Source organism: Centrocercus urophasianus, unplaced genomic scaffold (assembly GCF_019232065.1).
Source record: "Centrocercus urophasianus isolate 14NV4802_14NV808 unplaced genomic scaffold, USGS_Curo_1.0 seq_13, whole genome shotgun sequence".
In the NCBI taxonomy this organism is placed as follows: Eukaryota; Metazoa; Chordata; class Aves; order Galliformes; family Phasianidae; genus Centrocercus; species Centrocercus urophasianus.
Window position 1 is genome coordinate 10,971,493 of NW_024884475.1, and position 8,769 is coordinate 10,980,261.

General features: G+C 36.3%; 1 protein-coding gene across 2 annotated transcripts in view; it reads left to right on the top strand.

The window, feature by feature from the left end:
- Positions 1–8,769, top strand: part of JAKMIP1 (janus kinase and microtubule interacting protein 1) — a 129,630-nt gene that overhangs the window by 3,261 nt on the left and 117,600 nt on the right. Inside the window, exon 1 of one of the 2 annotated variants that reach the window (XM_042812212.1) lies at positions 1,392–1,470. The exons of the other annotated variant lie outside the window; for it this stretch is intronic. The gene's annotated coding sequence lies outside the window, so the exon portion shown is untranslated. Of the gene's footprint in view, positions 1–1,391; positions 1,471–8,769 lie in introns of those variants that run through there. 2 annotated transcript variants of the gene reach the window in all.

The window sequence follows — 8,769 nt, forward strand, 5'->3', positions numbered from 1 at the left end:
GAGCTGTTCTTTGAGAACATTAAAGCTTTCATTGGCTTCTTCCTTGCAATGTCCCACCTCTTCTCTCCTTCCATCTACTGGAAATAGCAGCTTAGAGGTGACTAATTCTATGTGCTATGATGGGTGAGTTCTTCCTCTTTTTCCTTCAGCCCACCACCAAGCTCATGGATCTGGCATTTCCTTCTGCAGTCTTTCTTGAATTTGATTCATTTTCTCTTTGCCACCTATGCTTTCAAACAAATGCAGAAACACAAACGAGGAGCCAAATGTGTTTGGGAATCTTCAACCTGCAGCTGTTGTTTTAAGCTAATTAAGAGTGGATGAGGTGCTCTGTGTAATGAGGGTCAGAGTGAGAAGCTGAATTCCTGTTTTTGCTGGGTTTTAGGCACAAGAACGTGCAGTCCTCAGGTAGCTTGTTTACCATTCTCAATGGGAAATTGTGTGTCAATAAAAAAGAGATACAGAATGGCAGATCAGTTTGACTTCACGATCTCTGAAGGTCCCTTTCAGCCTCTGCAATTACGTGATTCTGTGATTCTTATCCTCCTTTTTCAAGAGAAATGAGCCTAAGAAACATTGTAGAAAACGCTTTCAACATGCAGTTACTTCACTGCTTTGCAAGTAACTTGTTAAGTAACCTGATGAACTGAAGGGGCAAAATCTGGTCAGATGGGCAAAAATCATGTAAATGATGAGATCTTCAGTGAATTGGCTTATTTATTTATTTGTTTTAAATATGTTGGCTAAGACTTTGTCTCTATTGGTCTTCCCTCCCCTTCTTTATTTTACCCCCTCTTTCCTTACTTCCCTCTTCCTTTTTGTAAGTGGAAGAGGGTTGAAGAACATCTTCATTTTGTTTAGATGATGGTGAGATAGCTTCAGTGTAAATATTACTTGCTTTGTTTCTTGTAGTTTTTGTAAACCCCCCATACATTAGACTGTGAGCCAGCTTTCTGTGATCAGTGTGGAATTAGGAGGGGAGCTATTTGTGCTGCCAGCTCAATGTGCATTTGTTTGTGCGTTGCTTACTTGTTCCCTACTGAATGGACATAGACACAACTGTAGCACAATCAAGATGTCTCTCATAACTCTTGCAATCATCTTTGAGGTTTTCTGCTGTTTTCTTCTCATTTTCAGCCTACCCTAACAGCATTTGCCTTGAAAGTAAGGAAAATGGGAACTATATCAGAAAGTATGTTTTTCATGTTTCTCAGTGCAATTTTGACTTTCATCATCTTGGAATAACAAACAGATGTCCTCCATTTCACTTGTCTTTGCAAAAACATTAGTACTGAACATGTCTAGTGGCTTTTTTTGTTAGCTGTTACCTCTTCATTCATTACGGAAGTGTCGTTAGTGATGTTCGTTGCAGTTTCACTTTTCATTTAGCACTAATGTTAAGCATGTGCTGCAGAAGAAATGCATGGCTCCCTGACAATAACCTCAATAAAATGCGTAGCTTTAGTTAAGGTAAGCATGATTGTCAGCCTTTGTCTCTATCACTGACTGCTTATCCTTTTCCTTTGACTTCACTACGCAGGTGAGGAGGTGTTGTTTTTTTTCCCACTTAAATACTGTGCGCTCAAGTTTAATCCTAATGTTACCTATTTGCTTTAAGATAAAGTGGGCTAAATGGCATGTTAAAGTATTTGAAACTGAATTGTAATAATAAAAAACGTAGAAATAATAATAATAGTTATTACATAATGAGCATAACAGTGAGCCACTGCGGATCAGCCTTCTTTGGCATCTTTCAAAATTATCTTATTTCTCTTCTTCAGTGGCCAGAATGAGGAATATCATATCTATCTAAAATAGTTCTATTTCAATATATATTCCCGAAGTATCAGTGATTATGGGGCTGAGATTTCGTCTTGTTTTTCTGTTTTCTGTCTAGACAAGTATCTAACAACTGTTAACTGTTTATTTGCTGCATTATAATCCATCCACTTGTGCTAAGAAAATATTGTCAAATATTTTGCATTTCTTCTCACTAACTTACACTTAAATTGCTTGATAAAGGAGCAAGCCTTCTTTCCTCGTAGACTACTAATTCTCTGTCCAAGCTTGTTCACCACCTTCATAAATACTTGTGGCAATGCACTTCTACCTTGAGCATTATCAGAGCACATTTCTGGAGAAGGGGGGGGGGGGAAGGGTTTTACTCTGAGACAGTGGTTTCATTTCTGTTTGAGTGTCTCAGCTGTAGGTGCTTCTATGACATTTGAAGTACTTCAGTTGGTTCTTTCTGTCCTACCTGAATATAAAGTCACTCTGCTATCTGTCAGGATGGAGAATGTGTTGTGATGTATTTCTTCTCCAAAATCCTTGGAAATGGGAGATGAAACTGGTGAATACAGATGCTTTTCTTACAGAGGTGTAAAGCAGGGCCTTCACAATCTTTTTATCTTGTGTTGATGTACTTTGAGTCACATTTTGACATTTCCAGTAGAATAGAATGTGTCTTAGTCATTCATTACCAAACTACCTAGGTATAGACCATATTATCATTGTACTCTTGTTAATTTAGTGGAGCAGACTTTGTTTCTTAAAGAGAAAGAAAATACAGTTTTAAAGAGAAATAGAATACAGTTATTCTTCTTCTCATTTACCTTCCTGGTCTCTTTATTTTTAAACCAATAAGAATGAACAAAAAGAATGCATTTTATCCCGCCTTCTTATACTGATGTTATTTTGTATTTGCTAATTTTAAGAAAGATCAGAGTGAAAATCTATCTAGGCTATGGTAAAATAAAATAATTCCATTGACCAACAGGATGATGGACTTAATTCTCACAAAGCCAGACTTCAGCTTCTCTGTGCAGCATAATCCTCTCAGAGATAATCAGCCTATTAGCTTCTGCATGAAGCTTTAGCCACTACCAGTACTATGGGGAGGGAGGATGGGTGCACCCAACACTTCATGTCTGCTCTGGCAATTCTGAGTCGTTTAGTAAAATGGCAAGCTCTTACTAAAATCTTTAATTACATCTGCTGTAGCTTGGCTTCCTACGGAAATGAGACTTAAATGCTTCTGTTGTCTTTTAGTGCCCTATGACTAATTTTTGGATTTGTTGGCCACGCTTGTCATTCAAACTGCATTTGTAAAAGGAGCTGAAGTCTCAAATGTAATGCTCCTGCTTCAGAACTCAAGATGTAGATACCTGACTGGGATGCTTATGTGTGCTGTATTACTATCATTATTATTATTATTTTATTTTAAAAGCTGTTTCATTATTGCATAACATTAACTTGTTTTCTATGCCAAGAGTGACGTAGAAAAGTGAAAATTTGGAGGCTACTTTCTTTTTCCCATCATTATTTCACACTGTTAAACTTTCAGGTTTATTTTTGTTTTCTTGCCTTTCATGCATTGCCAGCAGACATTACCTTTCTCCGTGTTTTTTAGATTCTGCATTCTGCCAGCCAGAAAGTCAATGCTGTTATTATGTTTTGTGTTAAAATACATCATTTTCCTGCACTCAGTTAATTGTATTATCATTGCCTTTATGCTTATAAAAAATAATATATAAAAAAATTGTTCGTCTCTTTCTTTTAAACTATTGTCCGTCGTGTAAAAAAGCCTGTAAGGTTTTGATTTTTATCATCTATGTTTTACTTTTCTTCTCGCCTTAACCTTTCCTAGATGACTTCTAGACTAGATGGCTGTTCCCATGTTAGATACAGCTGAGGTAGATTTAGTCCATCTATTTATCTACTACTAATCTAGCTAATTGGTAACATGGCAGTGGTTTCTAACACAAATGTGGAGAACTTCTGTGTGCGTATGCAAACATGCATTAAAAAAGTACTTCAGGAATTGACATACAAATAAAGAAAAATGTGTTTGCTGTCAACATATATGACAAACAGAATGAAACAGAAGGTTCCCAAACACTAATGCTGTAAAATAATTTCATAGTAATGCCAGATTAGGCTTTAAGAGAGGATGTACTGAAGGTGTGTCTGTTTTAAACGGTATTTCTAATCATTGCACTTAGTTAATTTAATGTGTATTTTGAGGTTAATTCTTCTAAGAGAGCAAAAGTGACATAAGATTCTAATTATTTTCAACGTAAAGCATTTTTATGTTGATCACACGAAGGTAATTAATCCCTATAAAGAGGGAGGTGTCCCAGTATCACTGTAGGTAATAGATGCAGGGCATTTCATGCAGAGATATTGTTTTACTGATTTGCATCTGTGTATCTAAAATCCTGGTTTATGTCAGTAAATTGGAGACTTAAACATTATTATTGTAAAAAAAATTTAAAAAATCAGCAGAAAGAAGAAAAAAAATAATGTACTTCTTGTTTGCCCCTTTGTACCTAGTATATTTATCTCTCTTGCATTTGATGCAAAAAGATGTTACTGTCTAGCTGTTGCCATCAGCTGCAATTGGCATTGCAGTCAGGGAGATAGAAAAAGTCCACAGTCCTTTGCTGGAACGCAGGAGCTGCCAGCTCCTTACTGAGAGGTGGGACCAGATGCATGAAGCTATCACAGCATGGAGGTGAGATTACAGAATAACTATCCTGCTTTCGTTATTTCAGATACCCTTGAAGAACCATTTTATTTTATTTTTCTTTCCCTTGAGGAAAGAATTTTGATTGGCATTGCAGTATTTTATGAGAGGGAAAAACTAAAATGGATGGCTTGTTCTGAACTGATTGTAACAGAATAGCTGCTTCCTCTGTTAGTTTTTGCATGCAAACAGGTCTGAAGAAGCTGTGAGGAAAGCAGGCATGTCAGTGAATGTGAGGTACGGGAGATGAGTGAGTTGAAAGAATATGATACAGAGGAAAAAGAAAAGAGTAGGTGTCTATGTAGACAGCTTTGTTGATGGCAAAATGCTACATGTTCTTAGTTTGCTGTGGTTTTTTTTCTTTATGGAGGAATGGATGTTCTGCAGAATTTATGTCATTCTGTTTTGTTTTTTAAATTCTTTTATTTATATGTACACATTCTTTTCTTTTTTTTTTCTTACTTTTCTTTTCTTTTAAAATTTATTCTGAAAATTATCAGTTTAAGACTAAGATCTCTTTTTCAGTAATGGAACTAAACAATGAGAAATTCATATTTCTGTGACCAGACTGAGATGCATTAAAGTCTTTCTCATGAATAACCAGACCAACACCAAAATTACTGGTAGACTGGAGACAGGATTGTGCATGCAGTGTTATAACTTCTGAAATACATTCACAGAGTCACTTAACTACAGTTTTTCTGTTCAAAATTTGAAGGGTTGAAAGGTGAATTGTTGAATAAAGAGGGAAAGATCGTAGAATCATAGAATGGCCTGGGTTGAAAACAATCTCAAAGATCATCAAGTTTCAATTGCCCTTCCATGGGCAGGGTTGTCAACCACTAGGCCAGGCTGCCCGGAGCTGAGTTATTTTCTGCTGCTGCTTTGTGTTGCTTTTCCACTTTCCGCAAGGGCTGTTTTCCATGTGTCAGATGAAGGTAGCTTTAGGCAAGAAAAATCTCAGCAATAGTGTCTTCACAGAAAGCTGTATTGCAGGTAGGTTGTAACAAGAAGCTTTTATATTGCGTTCTCATGGTTCATAAACTCTGCCTTAATTAATGTATTCACCACGTGGTGAAAAAGATAATGGAATTCACATTTTGTCTTGTTTCCATCACGAAATAAAATCTCTGATCTGTTCAGATGTGTGAGTTAAACAAGCTTAGGGCTCAAATTACTAGTCATCAAACTTGCTGTTCTATTCTCTTTACATTTGATTTTTCTTTTTTTTCTTTCTTGTTTTCTTTTGCTAAAAAGGGGCCACTACTATTTTTTCTTCTTTTAACCATGGCTCTTTATGTATGTATGTATGTATGTAGTTAGTTAGTTAGTTAAATACATAAGTAAAATAAACTGGTGTGGTATTTTTTCTTTTTTTCTTTTTTTTCCCTCTGTGCACCTCATTATTTTATCTGTGAAGAGTTAAATTAGTGGAAGAACTTTCTACTGCACTACAGCCTTAGCTCTACAGCAAATAATTACCATTTGAAGCCAAGATGCTATGTTTATGGTCTGCTGGCCTCGTTTGGCTTTCAGAATGCCTTGTCTCTATCCCCGCTATAGCCATTGTTCTCTGAGTCTGAAACCTATTGGCCCAAAATAGGCCCAATAAAAGAACAGAGAATGACAACCTATTCACTGGGAGAAAATATGGTGAAATTGAAGTTTAGTTCTTTGAACTGCATTTGCAGTACCTTTTCCTACATTTACAATATCATCAGTAAGCAGTGTAAAGAAAACAATTGGAAGTACTGAAAATACAACCAACTTTTAAGCATGTTTTGTATTTGCATTATCGTCTTTTATTGGGGTTGCCCTTCAAACCACCAATCCTTTAAATACAGCCAACTCTAGCCGCAACAGCTGCTGATGTGTGTGATTCAGTGAGAAATCATAACAACGAATTCTTAGATTTTTCTTCTGTTTGTAGGTTTGTATCATTCTTATTCCCATTTCTTATGTCATTGCTCTACATTTGATGCTGTGTTTGGTTTCAAACAGTAATGTAAGGTGGTTCCTGTAAATGACCTGAAGTCATTCAAGGCCAGGTTGGATGGGCAGCCTATCTGATGGGTGGGTGTTTTGAAGCTTGATGATCTTTAAAATCCCTTTCAACCCAAGGCATTCTGTGATTTGTGTCAGAAAGTGCATTCAGAAAATCTCCATCCTTTTCCCTGCACAAATTTACCATCTATTGTCTTACTGTGCTGCTTTTTAAGTACATCTTTTGTCAGTACAGCTGCCTTCCAGCATGAAGGAGTGAACTATCCCCCTTTTCAGCATGCCATCAATGCCACTTTGATCAGCTGGCAGATGTTGCAAGGTGACGGGTACTCGGCCCAGCCCTGCTGATCCCCCAGTGCCATATGTGTGTGCCTGGCAGGTGGCCGACCCCAGGGCTCCCATGTGGGATTCATAGCCTGCAGTGGGTGCTCACAGGCACTGAGACATTCCTAATGTGGAAGAATGTTCTTCTTGGAGGGGTTTTCAAGCAAAAAGAAACTGCTGTGATAACAACTCACTATATAATTAAAGACTTAAAACCTCTTTCAAATTAAGACAAGTAAAAATAAACTTTCTGCATTATAAATATGGGTTAAATTAGGCAGAAGTTCATTTTTTTGGTTACTGATTGTATCAGTGGCCAACATGTTTAACAAGAGTGTTCTTTGTGCTGTGCAGCAATTTTTACAATGAAATAGCACTTTCATTATTGTGTAGACATTAAAAAAAAAGCAGTGAACGTGCTAGCAGGCGTATCTGGGTTAGGCTGCAGTAACTCATTAGAAGCTTCTAAAGCAGGATTACATAAATGGGACCCTATCTTGCCAGGTTAAATATAGTTCTGTAGTTTAATCTAATATGTGTCTGTGCTGGCTGTCGGTAGCAGTATGATTTGTTCACCTTTTCAGTGCTATGATTAAAACCAAAACTACAGTGCAAGTACGAATTCACAGGTGAATCTTTCATTGAATTTATTGTGAGTTTTATGATATTTTTAGGGTGCTTTTTTTCTTTCTCTTCTTATTTTTTTGTGAATAAAAATACTAATGAACTGGTCAGACTGGAATAAACTTGAAATATAGGCAGTATATCTTTCATTCATCAGTTTTTCCTTTAATGAAACAATAAAAAGAAATTGTTTTCCTTTTTCTGTCTAGTCTTAAGGGTGCTACTGCAATAGTACAGATACTTCCAGCTATAAGAATCTGCCAGTTGAAATATATGATTTTGCAATATATTGCACAAAGAAAATAAAAGAAAGTATTAAGGGAATTTATTGATTCCCCTTGACCTGTTATTTGAGAACTGCTACATTTCTAATAAAATTACAAACAGATTCATGGACTTCTAGAAGCAGTGTTCCTAGGTTAGAGTATATACTATGCTCCTACCCTGTAAATACTACTTATATTAAGAAAACTACTTGTATCTTTACAGATGAGCACCGTTTTCTTGCAATAATTGTTATTAATCAGCTTCTGGTTTACATTCAAAAGTTTCATGTGTTATCAAGTGAGGACACACTGGATGGGAGATTATGCTCAGCTCCAAATATGAAGTCAGAGACATATCCATACCCATGTCTGGAAATGAGCACGGCTTGCTGTATCCAAAAGCCTTAGCTGAGTTGTGCAGAGCATAAGTGTGTGGCAATAACGCTTGGTCACAGTTTTTTCCCCAAATAAGATTATATAAATCTGATAAGCTCAGGATATGTCCACCAAGCATAGCCCTATTGCACATTCCAGTTGTAGTAGCATACTTTTTCCAAAAACGTATTGTGAGTATATGTAAATCTCATTCCCTTTCCTAATTCATAGTATGCAGTAAGTTTGCTGCTGTTTTTATTTTGTGCCAATTGAAACAGAGGGTCTATTTAACAAGTTAATGAGGACATAAAGATAATTAACTTTATACTCCTCACTTTACTTATGGAGAAGAAATTACTATTGACCTTAAGCATTATTATTATTATTATTATTATTTAAAGACTAAAAGTTGTGGAAATCTTGTTTGATATGTGTAGAACAAAAAAAAATCTCACTGGAATATTTCCATTAGTAACACCTCATTGATTTTATCACAATCATTTTAATACCATAAGAAAAAGGTGTTCTGAGGCTGTGCATTAGAAATATGAAAACCAAGGGCTCAGTTCCCAAAATTCAAAAGATACCATCAAAAGCCAAAAGTAAGATTGCTTCTTTCTAGCAAAGAAGTTACTGTGTTCCAATCAATGC